The sequence below is a fragment of the Semicossyphus pulcher genome, unplaced genomic scaffold (assembly GCF_022749685.1).
Source record: "Semicossyphus pulcher isolate SPU_LCO1_2020_fin unplaced genomic scaffold, fSemPul1.0.p SCAF_7, whole genome shotgun sequence".
NCBI classification, from domain to species: Eukaryota; Metazoa; Chordata; class Actinopteri; order Labriformes; family Labridae; genus Semicossyphus; species Semicossyphus pulcher.
In genome coordinates, this window is record NW_027211748.1 from 22,129,677 (window position 1) to 22,149,440 (window position 19,764).

The window sequence follows — 19,764 nt, forward strand, 5'->3', positions numbered from 1 at the left end:
AAACCAAAAACAAAGGGTTAGTAAGATTTGTGCATACACTTTATACTTTATACTGCTGCTTTATAAGATGTGGGTGATTCTGCATTTCAAACACACGTTTACAGTTTACTTGTACAAGTTACTTTGTTTGTCGACGTCCCATTTCTGTAAGACACAAGACAGATGACAGATATTAAAGGAGGTAATGGTTAAATGTAGAAGGTACCAAAAATAATGGAACATATCCGCCATCGTCACCTGTTCTCGGCTTCATCGGCTGACTCGGGAAGATCTTTTTTGCTGGTCTCGGGAAGCAGGAAGCCGAGAGCTCCGCTGATGATTGTCATGCTGCTGTACACTGTGATGGGTATGACCCAGTGATAGATGGCCAGCAGGTTGAGCAACGGAGCCAGCAACCCTCCTAATCTTGCTGCTATGCATCCTAAACCCATGGCTGTTTGTCTGAGAGGGGATGGGGACATTTCCACATTTGGGTCAAATTTTGCAAGAAATTCTTTGTTTAAACCAATGACTGTATAAGACGATAGACGACATGACAGCTCCCCAAAAGTGAAGACAAAACATCTCTATTGCCCCCTGCTGACTGGCTGCTGTATAGGCCATAAAGCCTGCCTCCTCCATGTTAACAGATGGGACATGAGTCAAACTATAAAATCGAAATACACGCCAAATAAATGTTTCTCAAACATGGTGTTTGTCATTATAGTTAGTTCTTATCGTGCTGATTTACGTCCAAGTGTTCATTTTTCAAACAAGTTTAGTTTTAATTAGTTATTTGATGCTGTAAAAAGGGGGTGTAACGTCATGATTGACAGCCCTGTTGACAAATACGGCTCTTGCATTGATCCGTTCCAGATTAGCAGAGTAGAGGAGGAATGGCGAGAGGAGACGTAACTAAAACAATCACTACAGTCACTGAAGTTTCGACATCCATGAATATCTGCTTCTGACCATCATAAGAGGTGCCTCTGCTGGTGACTGAGCCAACGTGCAGGATCTTTGCCATTTTTTCAGTAAGTTAAATTTGTGTTTTGGGTGGCAGAAGGGGCAGAACAAAACTGCAGCTCCACCAGCCGATCTCTACTGCGCAGACTCTGGCTCCAAACACACTAGATGGCAGCGCCCTCTCCGGAGAGTATTTCGGCTTCACTTTTGTGCAATAGGAGGAGGTGAAGACACGTAGTCCATATTTATAGGCTATTACTCATTGACTGATTGATAGCTTTTCACATGTGAACACCTACCTGACATTTGTTGGGAACAACTCTTGAATAAAAACACTACATATGGTGGCCCCCCACACAACGAGAAAACGTGCTATGACGGCTAAGACCGTAACAGCAACGGTGTATCCTGAAAAAAAAAAACAGACGTAAAACAATCCTGACAAAAAAACAAACGAGGCAACAAACATGAAATCGTCTTTTTGCAAACAAAGCTCACCCTGAGGAACAGCGAGGATAAGTATGCAAGAGAGTCCTCCCAAAAGAATTGTTGCGATGAATAGTTTTTTTCTTCCTAAAACCTCCAGCAGCCACATGTTGAGCACGTGAGCCGTCATTTCAAAAGCACCAAACAAGAACTGTGTGAGGAAGATGTTCAAGCCCATGTTTCCCATGTTGAAGTACAGGCAGAGGACGGCGAGGCTCGTCGAAAACCTGAGACAAAAACATCAGTGATGTGGTTATTGTAGAGCATTCATTATATCTGCACAGGAGCTTTGCATCTTTATTCTAGGTTGCTTAATGGAATTAATCCAGATTTTATCTATTTAATCTGCAGCATCAAATTATTTGATGATCCAATATTCCCTCTCTCTTTGTGTTGCTCTGCTTTTCACGACCTCCTGAGGGATGGCTGCTAAATTCTCCTACAGTGAGTCACCACCTGTGCCTCTCTGCTGTCTGGATCTGAGGTAATAGCATACAGAGAACTTATCACATGTTTAGGGTCAGCCTGCACCCAGAGACAGGAGAGTGTGTAGAGACAAAAAGGCTCAAAAGGGTCTGCAGGGTGGGTGATAAATCTCTGTAGGTTTGTTACAACGCACATTACACATAGTTGACTTATCCATTGTAAATAAAAATCATAAGGTTACTCACCATGCCAGCACGATGATGAAAAACCGTTTAGTCAGAACAGGTGATTTGAAAATAACTTTGATGCCTCCTTTCTCCCCAACATCATTCACATTGATCTGAAACAGAAATATGAACAGTGAAGCAAGTTATATCAAGTCCTATTGATATTTACTGGGTTAGGTTAAAGTACTTTCAGGTGGACAGAAGTTGCATTGGCAGTGCCTATTTTCTAATCAACACCAGTGTAGTTCAGCGTCCTCAGCACAGAAACGCCCTCTGCGTCAGTCATTCTTTGTGGCTGTGCTCGCAGTTGAAACTACTTCAACTTCTGGAACACCGCCACGCTTGTCATTGTCACTTCTCCCTCAATGACCAATCAAAATGAAGAAGAGGCGGGACTTCAGAGATCAACTTTATCAACAACAGTTGCAGAGGAGAAGCTAATCCTTTCGGGTTTTTTTGAGGGTACGATTTCGAAGCATAGACTGTAAGTGAACGTAGACTCCTGGTTTAAAATGTGAAGCAGATGTGGAACAGCCTACAACCTGCACTCTTTCTAATGTCCAGCAGGGGGAGACTCTTGCAAAAAGAAGTCTGATTTTATAGATGCAGATGAGACAATGATCCTACTGCTCAGCTGATTACTGATTACTACCTCAGTAAACATCCTCCTAATGAGTTTATGGTCTCACTGGCTGGTTTCAGATCTTGATCAAGCATGCAGCATGATGTTCATTTTGTAAATTATTATCAAAATTACAGTAAAATAGATACATAGATAGATTAAGCAGGGTATGCTTTAAGGTGTGATCCACCCTCTCTCCAAATATGGTCACTTCTTGTTCAATAAAACAAAGATCAGTCAAAATGCCGGACTTGACGCTTTAGAACCATACAAACCAAAAGTGTGACATGCTGGTGCCTACATCCACTTCTTATATGCAGTCAGTGTTTGAGGGTAATATAGTGAGAGGTTTGTGTACCTTGTCCAACACATAGTCTGGAACAGTGCTCTTGTTGATGGCTGCTGCCTTCATGATCAGCTGTTTGGCCTCTTCTGTCCGTCCTCTGTTCAGCAACCATCTGGCCGACTCTGGGATAAACCTGAGAGAAACAAAGTGACACTTTAAACATTCTGTAACTTACAAATAAAACAATATTAAAAAGAGTTAATACACACCAGATGTAGGTGATAACAAGTGCAAGTGGAGCTGCTGTGATGAGCTGAGCCAGCCTCCAATCTCTGATGACGTAGATCGTACCAGCGAGGATGCACTGACCGATCGCTGCCAAAAACTGAGTCACACAGGCTCCCCATGATCGTTTGGACACCCCGATCCACTCAGTGGCTGTTGTGATGAATTTACAGCGTGTTTAAGTTTCTGATGAAAATGTTCAGCTTGAGATAAAAGAATTACAGTATGGAGTACACACCCAGGATGATGCAGTTGACTCGATAACCTCCGGCTCCAATCCCCACCATGAGCTGAAACACTAAATATATGTAGACGTTTGGGCAAAGTGCTGTTCCTATAATGAACACAAGCATTATCACCACTGGAACTTGAGTTGCTCGTTTGCGACCGAACCTGCAACAGGAAGAGAAGAACAAAATTACACAGAGTAGAAACAAGCACCTGCTTCTATTACGGCTAAGAGCTAATGGTGCTAATCGAGTTGCGATTCAGAGAATTAAAATAAATTCAGCCGATCGCCGCATCTTTGCAACCTTGCAATTTCGTCCAATCAACCTATTTCCCTCATGGGCGCCAACATGTGCAAATATTGATTCATGGGTCTGCAATGTTGTATAAACACTGGAGAGTATTGTTTACTGTGCCTTTAATATCCCCAAGAATGCTGCATGCCAGAGACGTACTTGTTTTATACTGTAAAGCAGACAGCTCGATCATTTCTCCAGCTCGACCATTTCTCTTTCATGAGCTTCCTCATCCGGCCTCAAACTACAGTCTTTAATGAGGCTCTATACAGTAAAGCAGGTTTCAACATATGCACTGGCCCCGGGGCCCGATGGTATGTTTGTAACCCCTTCATGTTTGTGAGGTTGTGTGTGTGTGTGTGTGTGTGTGTGTGTGTAAATACACTTGGGTAAATACGTGGTCACAGTTATTTGCAAAATGATGCTTGGTAATATGATCAATACGATTGGGTCACATTTTCTAAATTACATCTTTTAAAACGAATGTGTTTTATGTGTTGGAGATGCTGTGTGTGATTTTTATCTTCATTATCGACCATAAACACAAAACTTTATTGTATAAAATGTACTTACGATTCAGCTAAAGGGCCAAAAACGAGGGAACCAATCAGAATGCCGGTCATGAACACCGCTTGAATCACTTCCACCAAGTTCGACTTGTCACAAACCAGATTAAACTGCCAAACAATAAATCAATAAAAATGATTGATGATATGTTTCATGCAGGTGACTGAATAATAAATGTCTGCTTGTCGACACTCTTTACTCACATCTGTGACTACAGTGCGGTCATACATCATGTTTCCGTACACCCATCCATTCTGGCACCCTGTGGTCTTATTAAGTCCGTACTCCCTGATGTCACTGATGTCCCAGTCTACAGGTTTGAACATCCGACACCTGCTGAAGCTCCCATCCTCCTCCCGGGGCAGAGTCAGGTTCAGCTGCTCACCTGCGGTCAGGTTAGGATCTGCACTGAGGATCCAGTCTGTGTTACAGTGTCGATCAGGATTTGACTCCAAAAAAAGAAAACTTGCAAAAAGAAAATACTGAACTATATTTGGAAAGGAAATTGCAACCAGAGTGAGCTGCTGGAATTTTCCAAACTCTCCAATGTTCCTCAGGATCTCTCCAAAGTCAGCCATGTTAGGGTCCGTATCCTTACAGCATGTAGGTTTGAAAGTCAGTGCACCGCATTACAAACAATGTCCGTTAATGTATAACCTAAATACATGGCGACGGATTACTGATTACAATTATCATACTGCTTCTCATATGTCTTTTTATTCTCACCTGAACTGAACCTCTGAATGTTATCTACACTTCTCAGCCGACACGCCCATGTGGGGGAAACATGAGCAGGGCCCAGCCATTCAGTGAATGGTAAAGGAAATGTACTTACTATATATCGCGCTTTTACACTTAATGTCACATTCACACAGTCATTCACATGTCAATGACCCAAGTGCCGATCTCCAATCAGGATTTATGCATTCATACCTGATGGCTATGGACACTTCAGCATGTGACTGTAGCAGTCAGGGATCGAACCCTTCCAACCTTCCAACTGAGAGACGACCGACTCTTCCACTGAGCCACAGCCGCCCCTTTTGCGCTTCCATGGAGGCCCCATATTGGTTAGCTCAAATGAGTTGATGAAGGGTCTTTGATGGTCTCCATACAGGGTCCATATGGTTAGAATGTAGCCTACTTTGAACCCATCCAGAACCCATGTTCACTTTCTGAACTGTATACACATTTTGCCCATTTGGGCCCAAACACCAACCCACATTAGTAATTTTGGGTTAAAATGTTTCTCTGCAATCATTGTTATTAAAGAAACGTAGCACAGACATCCCACAGGTATCAACATTTTGACGCTTATAAAATGGATCTGCAATGTGTTCGGTTCAGCTTAAAAAGCATAGAAAAACAAGTTTGAAAGCCTGTAAGCCTGAAAAACAGGCTGCTCTTGATCTTCAAAGACATTATTTTTGTACTTTCTCAACAGAATTTAAACAAAAGGTTACATTTTTTCCACAGAGCGATGTGTTTTGAAGTTTTAAACTAACATTACATTTTTAAGTAACCAGGCATGTCCAACAGATTGCTGAAAAGTTTCTGAAGTTGTCAGACATAACAACAACACTTAATTGTAGTACCAGCGAAAGTTATATTGGTTCTTCCAGTGGACTACATAAAACTAAAGGCTTGACTGGGATCTCTGGAGGTTATATGTATAATAAAGATAAAACAGGTCTATTTAAGTTCAATGAGGACATAACTAAGAGTGTGCAGCCGTGCTCGTGGCTCTGTGTGGCTCTGCCTATGCAGAGTAAACATGAATAATGTAAGTTTTACAATGCTTTTAGCTAAATGCTAGCGCTCTGCTGACATGTAGATGCTATTTGCCATGTGCATCTTAGTTTGTCATGTTAGCATGCATGGCTCACATAGCTTGTTAGGACTTAACACAAAGTAAAGATAATCAATCAATCAATCAATCAAATTTTATTGGTATAGCGCCAAATCATAACCAGAGTTATCTCAAGACACTTTACAAAAAGAGCAGGTCTAGATCGACTCTTTATGTTATTTAAAGAGAGGCCCAACATGAATCACCATGAGTAGCACTGAGCATTATTCGGCACATTGGCAAGGAAGATAAGACTGATGGGAATGTTTTCAGTCATAAAACTAAGTGTTGTTATGTTATGTTTCATTATTTGAGCAGGGACAATGCACAAAGAACATTAACCTTATATAAAACAAGGAGAGATGTATAGGTTTTCCGCCCATAGTCCCTGGGCAGGTAAGTAAAAAATGAAATAGTAAGAAGACATAGACATTAAAATAAGACCAGGCATTAAAGGAAGAGTACAAAAAAGAGTTAAAGAGTAAAAGTTGAAGAGTACAAAATACATTCCACGACCCCCAAAAACACATGAAATTACACAAAAAACTAAACATTAAAAGAATACCCATACCCACAAAGAACTAGAGTTAAATTAAAAAAAATTAAAGAGTACACCCCCAGGTTAAATTATAATATGCTTTTTAAAGAGTTGGATCAAGAGTGACACCCAAATATTTAAATTCCTCCACATTTTTATTTTTTTGCCCATTGACACAGATGTCAGGACAGTCTCTAAGTTTGTTTTTATTGGAAAAGGACATAGTTACAGTCTTTCCAACATTTAGAGTGTTTTAGTGACATGTTACAGTACCTTTGTTCATTTTGTGGCAACTTCTAATGCATTTTTCCTATGTGTGAATAGCACGGCATCATCTGCATACGTCATAATTTTAACATCATTACAAACAGACGGAAGATCATATAAATATATATATACTGAAGGGCAGTGGTCCAAAACAGGAACCTTGTGGCTCCCATGGTAGAGGTTTTTATGAAGTGATAATTTGTTGTTTATTCGCACACACTGTTGTCGGCAGACTGCCGAACGTGTTGAAATCTGTCCCAGTAGGAAAAGCACAGGTGTAAATATATAATTAAGGTTAAAGTCCATTTTGCTGCCTCAGTTTATTGTGCATGCTGGCTCTGTCACCCTGTCATGGTTCACTTGATCCATCGTTAATCTCATTAGTAACACCTGTGCTCTCTTTGATGACAAGAATCCACTGCATTTGTGTTGATTTTGGCGCTCCCCGTGGACAAAGCCGGACCTCTTAATTCTTTGCTGATTTTGTCCTGTACATGCTTAAGTGTTGTTGTTAAGACAAAATCTCGTCCTGCTTTCTTTAACAGTCATATGTATCACTCACTTTAAATTTTTACCCTGTAAAATGTAAACAAAGGCAGCGTGCAGTCAATTGCTTCGTCTGACACCTACCCCCCTCCAGCAGGTTCAGGCATTAAAAATAACTATATAGAAATAATCCATCTTGTCTCTGATGGTCTGGTTTGCTTTTGTAGGTCATAGAGAGTCATGAGAATTCATTTCAGTCTGTTTCATAACCAGTGAAAAACTCCTCACAGGAGCTTTAAACAAAAACAGCTTATTGTCAAGAAATCATTATAGTGATGTCATTTGAGAAACTTTTCAGTTGCTTATTGACACGACAGGTGATGACGAGTGATGCTCACAAGCTAGGTTGGACTGGTAGGAGAGAGTTAACAACTGAGCACGATAAGATTAATAAATGTTTCATTTATTAAAGGCATGTTTTATTGAGGGCTGCACGGTGGTGCAGTGGTTAGCGCTGCTGCCTCACAGCTAGAAGGTTCCTAGTACGGATCAACGAAGGCCTTTCTGTGTGGAGTTTGCATGTTCTCCCTGTGCATGCGTGTGTTCCCTCCAGGTACTCCCGCTAGCCCCCACAGTCCAAAGACATGCTGGTTGGGTACATTGGTGACTCTAAATTGCCTGTAGGTGTGAGTGTGAGAGGTTGTCTGTCTCTATGTGTCAGCCCTGTGATTGACTGGCGATCAGTCCAGGGTGTAACCCCCCACCAGCTCCAGCCCCCCACGACCCTGACCAGGATAAGCGGTATAGGTAATGGATGGATGTTTTATTAAATTGAAATTTGTACATCATAAACTCTATACATCCTATAAAGATGTTTCATGCAACTTGTCCAGTTGCCTTACCATTCATTTCAGAAAAAATAAAGAGTATAAAAATTCTTATTTTGTACATCCATTAAAAAACACAGGGGCTTTTGTGTTAATAAACTCATAGTGCACAAGGAAACTACTAGGTTGTTTCCTTTTAGTATATTCCTGTCCTCGTGACATACTGTAACCAGGCATCAATAAAAACATTTGATGAGAGGATACAAAAGCAAGTTGACTTCAAACAGAAGTTTATAAATGATTGATTGTGCTATCCTGTCTAATCCGAGAGCCGAGAGCTTCGTACTTGTTTACATGTTGTTCACCTTATACCCAAACGTATGTCTTCTTAAGCAGATTCTTTACTTTTATTTTTCTTTCGTTATATTTAGGATCTTTGCGTTTCATTTTTCCTAAATTAAACCTTAGACTAGTATAGTGCATTGTTTGCTTTCTCCAAAACAAGTTTTTACCTTAGACTTAGAAAAAAATGTAATCATGTGATTGAATTTAGCTCTGTTACACAGATAAAGGTCTACATTTGCAACATTGTACTTGGTCTAGTGCAAATTAATCAAATATGAAGCATTAATTGTGTTTACTGTATCGGGCAGGATCTGAGGTATCTGAATGACACTAGTTGTACAGTTAGCAGTATAAACAGACCAGGAGGTGGTGCTACGAGTCGTGTTTGAGATATGTTTCACAATCACAGCTCTATCATATCTTCTGTTACGTTCCTGACGTGCCTCCCAATCTTATCTGGGCACAATCTTATACATTATATATATACAATATACAATATGTGTGTACTGAACCAATAAAGTATGACTCATAAGTTTTACCAGTACTCAGTAAGATAAGATCATTTGTGGGAAAAGTATTTTACCATTTTAGTCCTTCTTCTGTTTCAGACCATCACAGCAATACACTGGAGGTGAATGGGATCTGGTTTAGGCCTCTTAAAGAAGTAAAAGATTACATGTGAGAAACAGTGATTTTCCATCTGCACATTTTTCAATAATGTGCCTGTGAGTCAGAAAAATCCAGAGACAGCACTGTGAACAGTTTTTATTGAAAACTTCAGCAATCTTATTTCAGAAGAAAGTAGATCTGAGACAACAGTTAATAAATTATTCAAAATGCTACTGTATCGTATGCTCTTATTAAGGCATATGCAAAATTTAGTTTATAAGTTTATAAATAAAGTGTTAGAAAAAAATGCTACTGTTTTAGTTTAAAGTGAAAACAGTGAAAGACTGAAAATATATTTTTTTGGCACAAGAGGTCATGTTTGTAAAAACATGGTTCAAGTACTCAGTAAGTTTACTGGCAATCCTGCAGTTGGAATTTGACACCTCCTGTTAAAAGCTTTCAGGGGAGTCACCCCACAAAAAGGTGTGTAATAATTTGATCCACAGCTCCTGCAGTCTACATGTCAAATTGTCCTTGGAGAAGACACCGAACCCAGAATTGCTCCTGAAGCCTTCGATGGCCATCGGCCTGTGAATGAGCGGGAATGCTTAAATTGGAGATTGGCACTATGCAAAGCAGCCTCTGCCTACAGTGTATGAATTTGAGCGTTAAAATCTGACATGTAGTGTAAAAGCGCTTTGAGTGGTCTGAAGACTAGAAAAGCTCTAATACCATTTATCTTAAAACCAGGCAGTAAAGTAAGTCATAGAAGTATGGAGACTACAGGTTGGTCGATTTGCTTTGTGAAAACTCATCTGACTCGTAGTTGTTTTTCAAGGTTTTTGGTTTTCTGTGGGAGAAAGAAAAATAAAAAGTTCAATTCAAGCAAAATAAAGACTTTTTGTTAAAAAAATACAGAAACAAAATTAGTAATCCAAAATGGAAGACAGAACTGGTTCATGTTGTCATGTGTTATGAAGCTCGTATTTTGCAGATAAAAACAGAATTTAAGTTTAAACTCATTCAGATCATTTGAAGGTGATTATAGACAATAATCTACTGAACAAGATTACTACAGAAGCCCTAAGCGGACACGAATCCATACATTATATTAACTACGTTTTCCCATGATAACGAGTTATTTCTGGTTGTTTTCTCGAGATCTCAACTGATTTATCACGCTATCATGAGATAACCAGCTTTGATATCCCGAGATAACGAGAAAAATAAAACGAGATCTCCAGAAAACAACTGAAATAACTTGTTGTGGGAAAACTGAATAAATAAAATGTATGGATGCATGTCCGCTAAGGACTTCCGTAGATTACAAATCTCTCTTCCATTTTTATATTTCTTCAACATGTTTGCATTGTTTTTTATTTTCATCTTTTCATTTAAACAAATAAATTATGCTGCCTGTTCAGAATCATTTCTTGATTAGTTCCAGAAAGTTTGGCCCCAGAGGATGGACTTTTTATATAAATGGGTCAACAGGCCTTTTAAGTTTAACCACAAAAGAATCCACTATCAACAGGTTCACAGACCTATCTTATGCACAGATGCAGTAATAAATCTTCACGAGTTGTAATACTACATATCGCACAACACGCAGATGATAAGTTATCTATAGGTTCTGTCGGCTGGCAGCTAGCTTACCTGTTGCCCTCGGCCTCGTCGGTTGAATCTGGCAGCTCTTTCCTTCTCGTCTCAGGAAGCAGGAAGCTGAGAGCTCCGCTGATCAGTGAAAGGCTGCTGAACACTATGGTGGGTATGGACCAATGATACACCGCCAACATGTTGAGCAACGGAGCCAGTAGGCCTCCAGCTCTGCTTGCTATGGAGCCCAAACCAGAGGCAGTTTGTCTGAAGCAGAAATATACAGAGATCAGACCTCTGCAGCCTCTACATGTAAGTATTTATTTGTTGTTGTTGTTGTTGTTGTCTTTAGCTAAATAAAAAAGTGTGCCATTCTTTATTTAATTAAATCTTGTTTAGCTCTCTCAGTAGTAGAGTAAAACTAATGTAGCATAATGATTGTATTGACCTCAATCAGTGCATTTCTTTATCATCCCTCTGAATAGACACATTTAAACTTCCCAGCATTAGCTGTTTGATAACCATGAAACCATGTATTGCCTTGAATACAATCCTTTGTATGTGTTAGATAAGTTTGACTGCAACAAATTACCGACACTTAAACATATCAGTAAACAGTGACGCTAGTGGCAGGCAAGATAAAACAATAGTTGGGATCAGACAGCGGCTGGGCTGACCCACATATGATCCACTTAAATAGGTCAAAAACAGAAACTAAATCTAATATTTAACCGAAGGCTGGACAGTTAATCCTAAAAGATAACAAATCAAATACACGGCACACCAAAAGAAAACATACTGGGATCCTTTAGCAGAGCCACAACCAATCAGAGGCAAGTACTTCATGACTGTATTTCGACTTGTAATTGTAATGTTTGACAGTTATTGTTCTTACACTGACAACTTATTGACTAATGTTGTGGCTGGTTTGATCTGAAAAAGGCTGAACTGGTGGATTGTATCATTAACTACAGTGAGAGAGAGACGTACCGAAAAGATGTGGGGAACAGCTCCTGAACGTACACGTTGCAGACAGATCCAGCCCAGTTAATGAAAAAACGTCCTGAAGTGGCTAACGCGGTAATGGCAACAGCATTGTCTGAAACAGAACAACACCGAGACAGATAAATGAAAAACAACAGTCAATCAATAAATGTTCAATATTTAATAAATAAATAAGTTCTTAAAAAAATAAAAGGTCATAAATTGTGTCAAATTTACAAATGAAATAATATTTCATTATTTATTTTCATAGTAACTGAATATGGCAATCACTTCTCCTGCCATCTTTTCTCCTAAGCTAACAACAACTGCTAATAGCTGCTAACGGTTAGCTCCTGTTTGCTAGAGCACAACAATGCCAATTTCAAATCTATATAGTACATAGGCATACTAATTGGTCTAGCTTAATTCCTTAGCTTTAAGGCTGCTAATGCTACCTAGCTATCTAGGCTGGCTTATGGGCTTAAATCAGTCAGATGCTAGATTAATTGTCTATGTACGCATTTTTTTTGTAGCTTTTGATTTCAGAAACAACAGTAAAAGTCTGTATCTTTCTCTAAGGAACATCTATAAAATCAAAACAATAAGGTAACTCTGAATTAGACAAACTAGCTAGCTGCTTCCTTTAATGAGCTACATGCACTTTATTGCTGAGTAATGAAGCAAGCTTACAACCGCTCCCTGCTAGTTAGCTGTCTAGTTACAGCAGGTATCATGTGCAGTCTTGTTAGGCTGAATAAGTAAATTAAAACATGTTCGATTTGACTGTGTACTGTTTATTTACCGCAGCAAGATTGTTGATTTAGAATGAAATCTTTGCTCAATCTAACAGGTGCTAAGTGGTTAAGTTTTGTAACTGTTACAGGCTGAACAGACTGTGTAAAAGGGGCTTCCGTAGGCGGATGGGATTGTCATTAGGGTTGTATTTATTTAATAGTGAACCCAAGTATTTGGAAAATTTAAGCTTTCAGGTGGAGATAAAAATCTGTTTTATAAAGTAGACTGATTCAATATGTACTATAGGCATCGCTTTGCTTCATAAATTGCTCACCCAAGTGATGTTGTATGGTTTTCCCCATTTGAACTTTTATCACTTCTCACCCCACATTTCACCCCGCCTTTCAGTGGAAATTTGGGGATGCTATTAGGGCTTTTGCCTTATTGTACGTTTAAGAGGAATGTTCCAAATTTCATGTCAATTTATCCGACTGTTGTTGAGACTTTACCTAAACTTAAGAGGAAAAGTAAAAATGTTGATATTAAATTTGATGGCATATATCTAGAGATATCTCATTGTAGACTGTTGTGTGTTGCACTCTTCAACTAACCAACATGACATCCCCATCCACCTAAACACGGACAAAAACCATCTTGATAAGCACATCTGGGGTGCTTTACCTTGAGGAACAGCTAAGATTAATAAGCACAAGAATCCTCCAATCAGAAGCGTTGCCATCAGGGACACTTTCCTCCCCAGTGCTTCTAACAGCCAGATGCAAAGTATATGAGCTGGTAGTTCAGTCAGACCAAACATGAGCTGCGTCACGAAGATGCTCAAGCCAAAATTTCCCACGTTAAATGAAAGGCAGTAGTAGGTAATGTTCAAGGAGAACCTGAGGGTTGAAAAAAACAACAAATCGTACAAAGAAAAGTTTTGTAATGTATTATTGTTTTAGCATCTTAATACATATTTTATAGACTTGGTAGAGTTATAAGCAACGTAAAATGTAACTTACCATCCCAATATCAGGGTAAAGAAATACTTCCTAAGCACAGGTGATTGGATAAGAATTATTATGCCTCCCTTTTTCTCAGTTTCTTTCTCAACAATCTGTAATGCACAGGGGTTGGACACAATATCATGCTAACGCCTGCTAATGTTAGCATAGCATGTAATCCAACAGCCTTGCAAAAAATATATCTTCATTTCATCGCTCACACTGTGTTTGGTGATCAACACATATTGTTAACTCTTCATGTAAGCCATTCTGGTATTTTGTCCTGAATAACTTAAGTAATTCAGGTACAGTTCAGTTGATTGGGGTGCCATTACAATAAAATACAAGTTACACGTAAAAAGTTACAAAGGACATGAACCAAGCCCTTTCTGACACATCTACTGAAAATTGTTGAGGTTCTAGCAGGGCTACAATTGGGGAGACTGGGAACAACATCAACAAGTCTTGGAAGTTAGACCTTCCACCAGGGAGACAGCACACACAGTTAACATTTGCGCTGCATTTAAAGTCGAGCTGAAATGGCATTTCGAGAGTATCTAGCTTCCGTATCGTGACGTATTTCCGAGTGAAACAGGACGTGCAGGCGAGACATATCATAAGAGGGATTTGATTTGATCGTTGAGAAGTGGGCGTAGACAGACGTTCTCCACAGCGCAGTAGCTAGCTAACTGACCGAGCGTCCTTGGTGCTCTGCGGCTAAATGTTGTAGATTCATTGGATGAAATTGTTTGGTGCTAACTTACGTAAGCACGCGTGAAATTTAGTTTTACCGGAAGAAAAAATGATCAGATTTTGATATAAGAACTCGAAGAAATTGATTTTCTGTATTTTTTTTTTGCCTATATTGTCAAATAGATGCACAATATTACCGGGGATGTGATCTAAAAGGATTAAAATGACATTTTTAATTTCACCTCGACTTTATTGAAAGAAAAAAAACCTGTTTTGAGGCCAATGATTACTTTTTTCCCTAAATCTTTGTATGAATAAATCAAACCTCAGTATGAATCATTGATATGTTTGCTAACGCTGGTTAGTAAACAGCGTTCTTCACAAGAAGGATTTATTGAATATATGCGTGTTTGTTTAAAGTTTTTTAAATACAATTTCTAACATTATTTCTGTCTTAAAAATAAACTGTATATACTGTAAATTTACTGAAATAAAAAGGTAGCATCTAAAAAACTTGCACACTGAAATCAGGAAAGCAAATGTTTTATGCCTACAAGAATAATGCAGAACGAATTAAGTTCATGGTATACATAAATCATAAAAATATGTAATATTTACAATATTATGCTAATTGAGTTTTAATATGCTGCAACAGTTCCTAATTAGTCCCCATGATTGGGGTCTGTTCAACATCTGACTTCTTCCATCCTAAAAAACACTGTAAATGATATGCCATGTATCTTTAAATTGTGTGGGTAGTTAGCAGACAGATGTAAGTTTAATATAAATACATTTGGTTGGTTTAGTTTAAAGAGTGTCATACGTAACTGAGAGGAATGAAAAACAATGTTGCAACCATCCCCAGTCTCCCCTATTGAATTTCATTGTCCATAACAGATGTTCTTTATATGTCAGACATGTATTATATTTAAGTTTTTTTCTCCATAAACATTCACCATGTGTTTGCTACTTCCAAAAGGAACAAATAGATTTTTGTGTCAGTGTCAGCACCTTTTCCAGCAGAGACTCTGAAACGGGACGTTTGTTGATTGCTGCCACTTTAGTGATCAGCTGTTTAGCCTCTTCTATCCTCCCTCTTTCCAACAACCACCTGGCCGACTCTGGAATAAAGCTGTCAGATACAAGAACACTTATCAATAATCTGTAATTTACCTTTAAACACACAATAGAGCCTTATATAAACAATTCATACCATATATAAACAGCAACTAATACGAGTGGAGCTGCTGTGATTAGTTGAGCTAGTCTCCAGTCTCTGATGAAGTAGATCAAACCAGCGAGGATCACCTGTCCGACTGCACCAAACAGCTGAGTCACACACGCTCCCCAGGATCTTCGGGACACCCCAATCCACTCAGTGGCTAGAAACAGGAAGTCAATAACAGTTAACTCGTAGTACTGAAGATAACATCCTTAGTATATGTACTTAGTTACTTTCCACCACTGTCTACACATGCCAATAATATTTATTTAGAGCCCCAAAAATGAAAAATTGCAGTTCACAAGACACAAAAACATTTCACGAAACAAATTTCATGAAACAGGATATTCCACACACCACGGCTTTTCACAAAAGGTATTTCACAAACCTGATCATTTAAAAAACACTACAACATTTTACAACAACAACAACAACAAAAAAAAATCACGAAAAACATTTCACAAAACACAAAAACATTTCAGGAAACACAACAACAGTTTAAAAAACCCACAACATTTAAATGAATGCGAAAACATTTCAACAAAACACGACATCTCACAAAAAAGTATCACACAACATAACACTTTTACTAAACACACAAACATCTCACAAAACATTTGGAATGAAATACATATGGCTCAGTAAAATCTGAGCCTTACAGTGTTTTAAAATGAAAGATGATGAAGTGTACTGTACCCAAAATCACGCCATTCAGTCGATAGCCTCCATATCCAATTCCCAGCATGAACTGGGACGCCAAATATAAATAGAAGTTGGGACATAATCCAGTGGTTACAGTGAATATCAGCATTATAAAGACTGGAATCTGAGCCGCTCGTTTACGACCAAACCTGGAACAGATAAAGCCCCTCTGGTCAGCAAAACAAAAAGATCAGACAAGTATGATGGCCCTGAAAGTCATAACATAACATGTCAGAAAACACAACATTTCACCAAACACAATGACATTTCACACAACGCCACACTTCACGAAACACAATGACATGGAACGTTACCTCTCTGGCAGGGAAGGAGCTGGAGCTGGTGTGGAAGGTAAAGCACTACCAGCTATATATACGTAGTTGGGCTCACGTCCACACACAGTTCTGAATCCAAACTCCTGGACTCTCTTCTTTCAGGAGTTGCCCAGGGTGAGAGCAACAGGCAGGTCTGGGGATACTCACAAGCCCCCAGCTGAGCGCCACTGTGTTGGGGTTTTCCCTGGTGAGCGAGAGGGTCGCCTCTCTGCGACTGCAAGTTGCGGAGAGGAAGACTCTGACTGTAGTTTTGTGCTTATGCACCAAACAGCAGTCATGGAAGGGGCAATGATGTAGGGGGGTGATTGGGGGGAACGGCCTGCCTGAGCTAAACCCAAGGGGTATCTTGCTATTGGACTTCTGTGCTCATCATGGATTGGCCATAACGAACACCATGGTCAAGCATAGGATGACTCATAAGTGTACCTGGATCCAGAACACCCTCGGCTGCAGATCAATGATCAACTTTGTTGTCGTATTATCAGATCTGTGGAGGAGCAGAGCTGTCAACTGATGACCACCTGGTGGTGAGTTGGATCAGATGGCTGCCAAACAGACTTGGTAAACCTAAACATATAGTTAGATTGAACTGGGAACATCTGGGAGAGGCCCCGGCCCCAAGTGAAGGAGTTAAAGTATCTTGGTGAGGAAAAATGGACGGTGAAATTGACAGACTGGTTGGTGCAGCTTCAGCAGAAATGCAGGCATTGTACCAGACCGTCTGAAGGTAAGCTTTCGATTTCCAAGTCAATCTACGTTCCAACCATCACTTATGGTCATGAGCTTTGGGTAGTAAGCAAAAGAATGAGGTTGCGGATAAAAGCGGCTGAAATTTGTTACCTCTGGGGGTGGCTGGGCTCAGCCTTAGAGATAGGGTAAGGGGCTCAGACATCCAGGGTGAGCTCGGAGTAGAGCTGCTACTCTGCATTGAAAGGAGCCAGGTAAGGTGGTTTGGGCAACTCATTAGGATGCCTCCTGGGCACCTACCTGTGGAGGTTTTCCAGGCACATCCAACTGGGAGCAGACCCCGGGGCAGACCCAGATTTTGCTAAAGGGATTATATTCCCCATCTGGCCTGGGAACGCCTTGGAATCCCCCAGGAGGAGCTGGAAAACGTTGCTAGGGAGAGGGTGTGGCTGTGTCATCTTGCTTAGCCTGTTGCCACCGCGACACGGCCCCGGATAAGAAGAAGAAAATGGATGGATGGATGAACAATGACATTTCACACAACATGACATTTCACAAACACATGTCACGAAACACGAGAACATCCCAAAACACACATTTCACACAACACGACATTTCAAGAAATGCATTTCACAAAAAACATCATTACACGAAACTCAGCAACTTTTCACTAAACACACATTTCTTATGTGAGCGTGAACAAGATGATACGGTGTCAGGAAAACATTGCGTACATTTTTAGGTGTACTTACGATTCGGCAAAAGGTCCAAATAAAAGGCAACCTACAAGAATGCCGGCCATCAGAACTGTTTGTGCCATTTCCAACCAATTAGCCTGGTCACAGACTAGATCAAACTGTAGGAAATAAAACCAGACAGTTGATAAAGGAGAATTTTATAAAGAATATTTGATTTATATTTATTATAAATGAGACAGACATGACTTACATCAGTGACTATGGTGGCCTCATACAGAGTTTTACCGTACACCCATCCATTCTGGCAGCCTGTCGTCTCATTGAGACCGTACTCCCTGATGTCACTGATGTCCCAGTCTACAGGTTTGAACATCCGACACCTGCTGAAGGTCCCATCCTCCTCCCGGGGCAGAGTCAGATTCAGCTGCTCACCTGTGTTCAGGTTAGGATCAGCACTGAGGATCCAGTCTGTGTTGCAGTGTCTCTCTGGATCTGCCTCGATAAAAAATACACTGGAAAAGTGAAAAGGCAGAATAATATTTGGGAAGCAAAGCGCAAAAAGTGTGATCTTCTGAAATAATCCAAACTCTCCAATATTCCGGAGAATCTCCCCAAAATCAGCCATGATTAGAGAGCGCTGTGTGGAACCGTGTTTAAGTTTAAAGATGCTGCCAGAGAGTGACCTTTAAACAACGTCCATTAATGTTTAAACTCTGGGCCGTGCAGTTTTCAGGGAGGATGAGACAGCACATGTATGGTTACTCCTTCTTTGTGATTATTTAACCTGATGGCTCGACAGTGTACCTTTTCTTTCTTGTAACATCTTCCTAAAGTCCAGCGTTGAATCTACCTCTGAATTATTTGAATGACTTTTTTTAGGCTACCACGCAAAAATGCAGCAACAGTTGTGAATGTTATGGAGTCCTAGTTTTATATAATCTTCTATTTCAAGTTTAGTTACTAATAAAATAAATGACACTGTGGTGTGCGAACATTTAAGACCTTTATTCATTTCAGGTAAATCCCATTGTAATTCAGATCTCATTTTAAAGAGAGATGAGATTACATAAGTGTAATAATAAAACAAGAAACGTTATTGTGATGATTCTTACTAGCATGCTATCTCTTTCTGCTTATCTCACAGAAAGTGCCGTTGATCTTTCGCTAACTTTACAGCATGCTGAGTCATCACACCTCGTCTGTCAGCGCTCTTACATGAACGTTTAACCTGTTACATAATACCGAGTCATTACAACATCATAGTAAACTGTGCTGTAAAGGCTGTTAGAATGGTTTATTATGCTTAGCTCAACAGGAGACTGTCTCAATGTTGTAAAAACTAATTATTGCCGCTGTAGCTGGAGATTCAACCACCCAAGACTTGTTTTCTTTTTCAATGAAACTTACATGACTGAGGAAAAAACGTGCTGTGGTTATCATTGATTTACCAGGCTTTATTGTTTTCAGTAAGTCTCTGCAGCTCTAAAGCAGAACTGACAGGATTAAATATAGACTTTGGCTCGACAAAGTTTAATTTATTACTTTACTCTGTTTTTTTATGTGAAATAAAACCCAGCTACCTTTAGGCCTTCTCATCTCAGATACGACACAGTGCCCTGTCTGGATTTTTGGAAGTGGGGTTGTATGAGGTACTTGTCAATAGTAAGTGCTCCTACATGGAAGTTAAGTTAGTTAGTTTAAACGTATGCTGTATTTTATTTTTTGTCACCGCTTCACACTGACGTCACACAGCCCTTTCCCCTCAGTACTATGTCTTACTCTTATAATACATACTGCGTTGGTTTTGCATTATCCTCTTCAG

The 19,764-nt window shown here is 39.7% G+C and overlaps 1 pseudogene; it reads right to left on the reverse strand.

Annotated features, from left to right (window-relative positions):
- Positions 1 to 233: 233 nt before the first annotated feature.
- On the reverse strand, positions 234 to 18,567 carry LOC138611583 (solute carrier family 22 member 14-like; annotated as a pseudogene).
- Between the last annotated feature and the right edge of the window lie 1,197 nt (positions 18,568 to 19,764).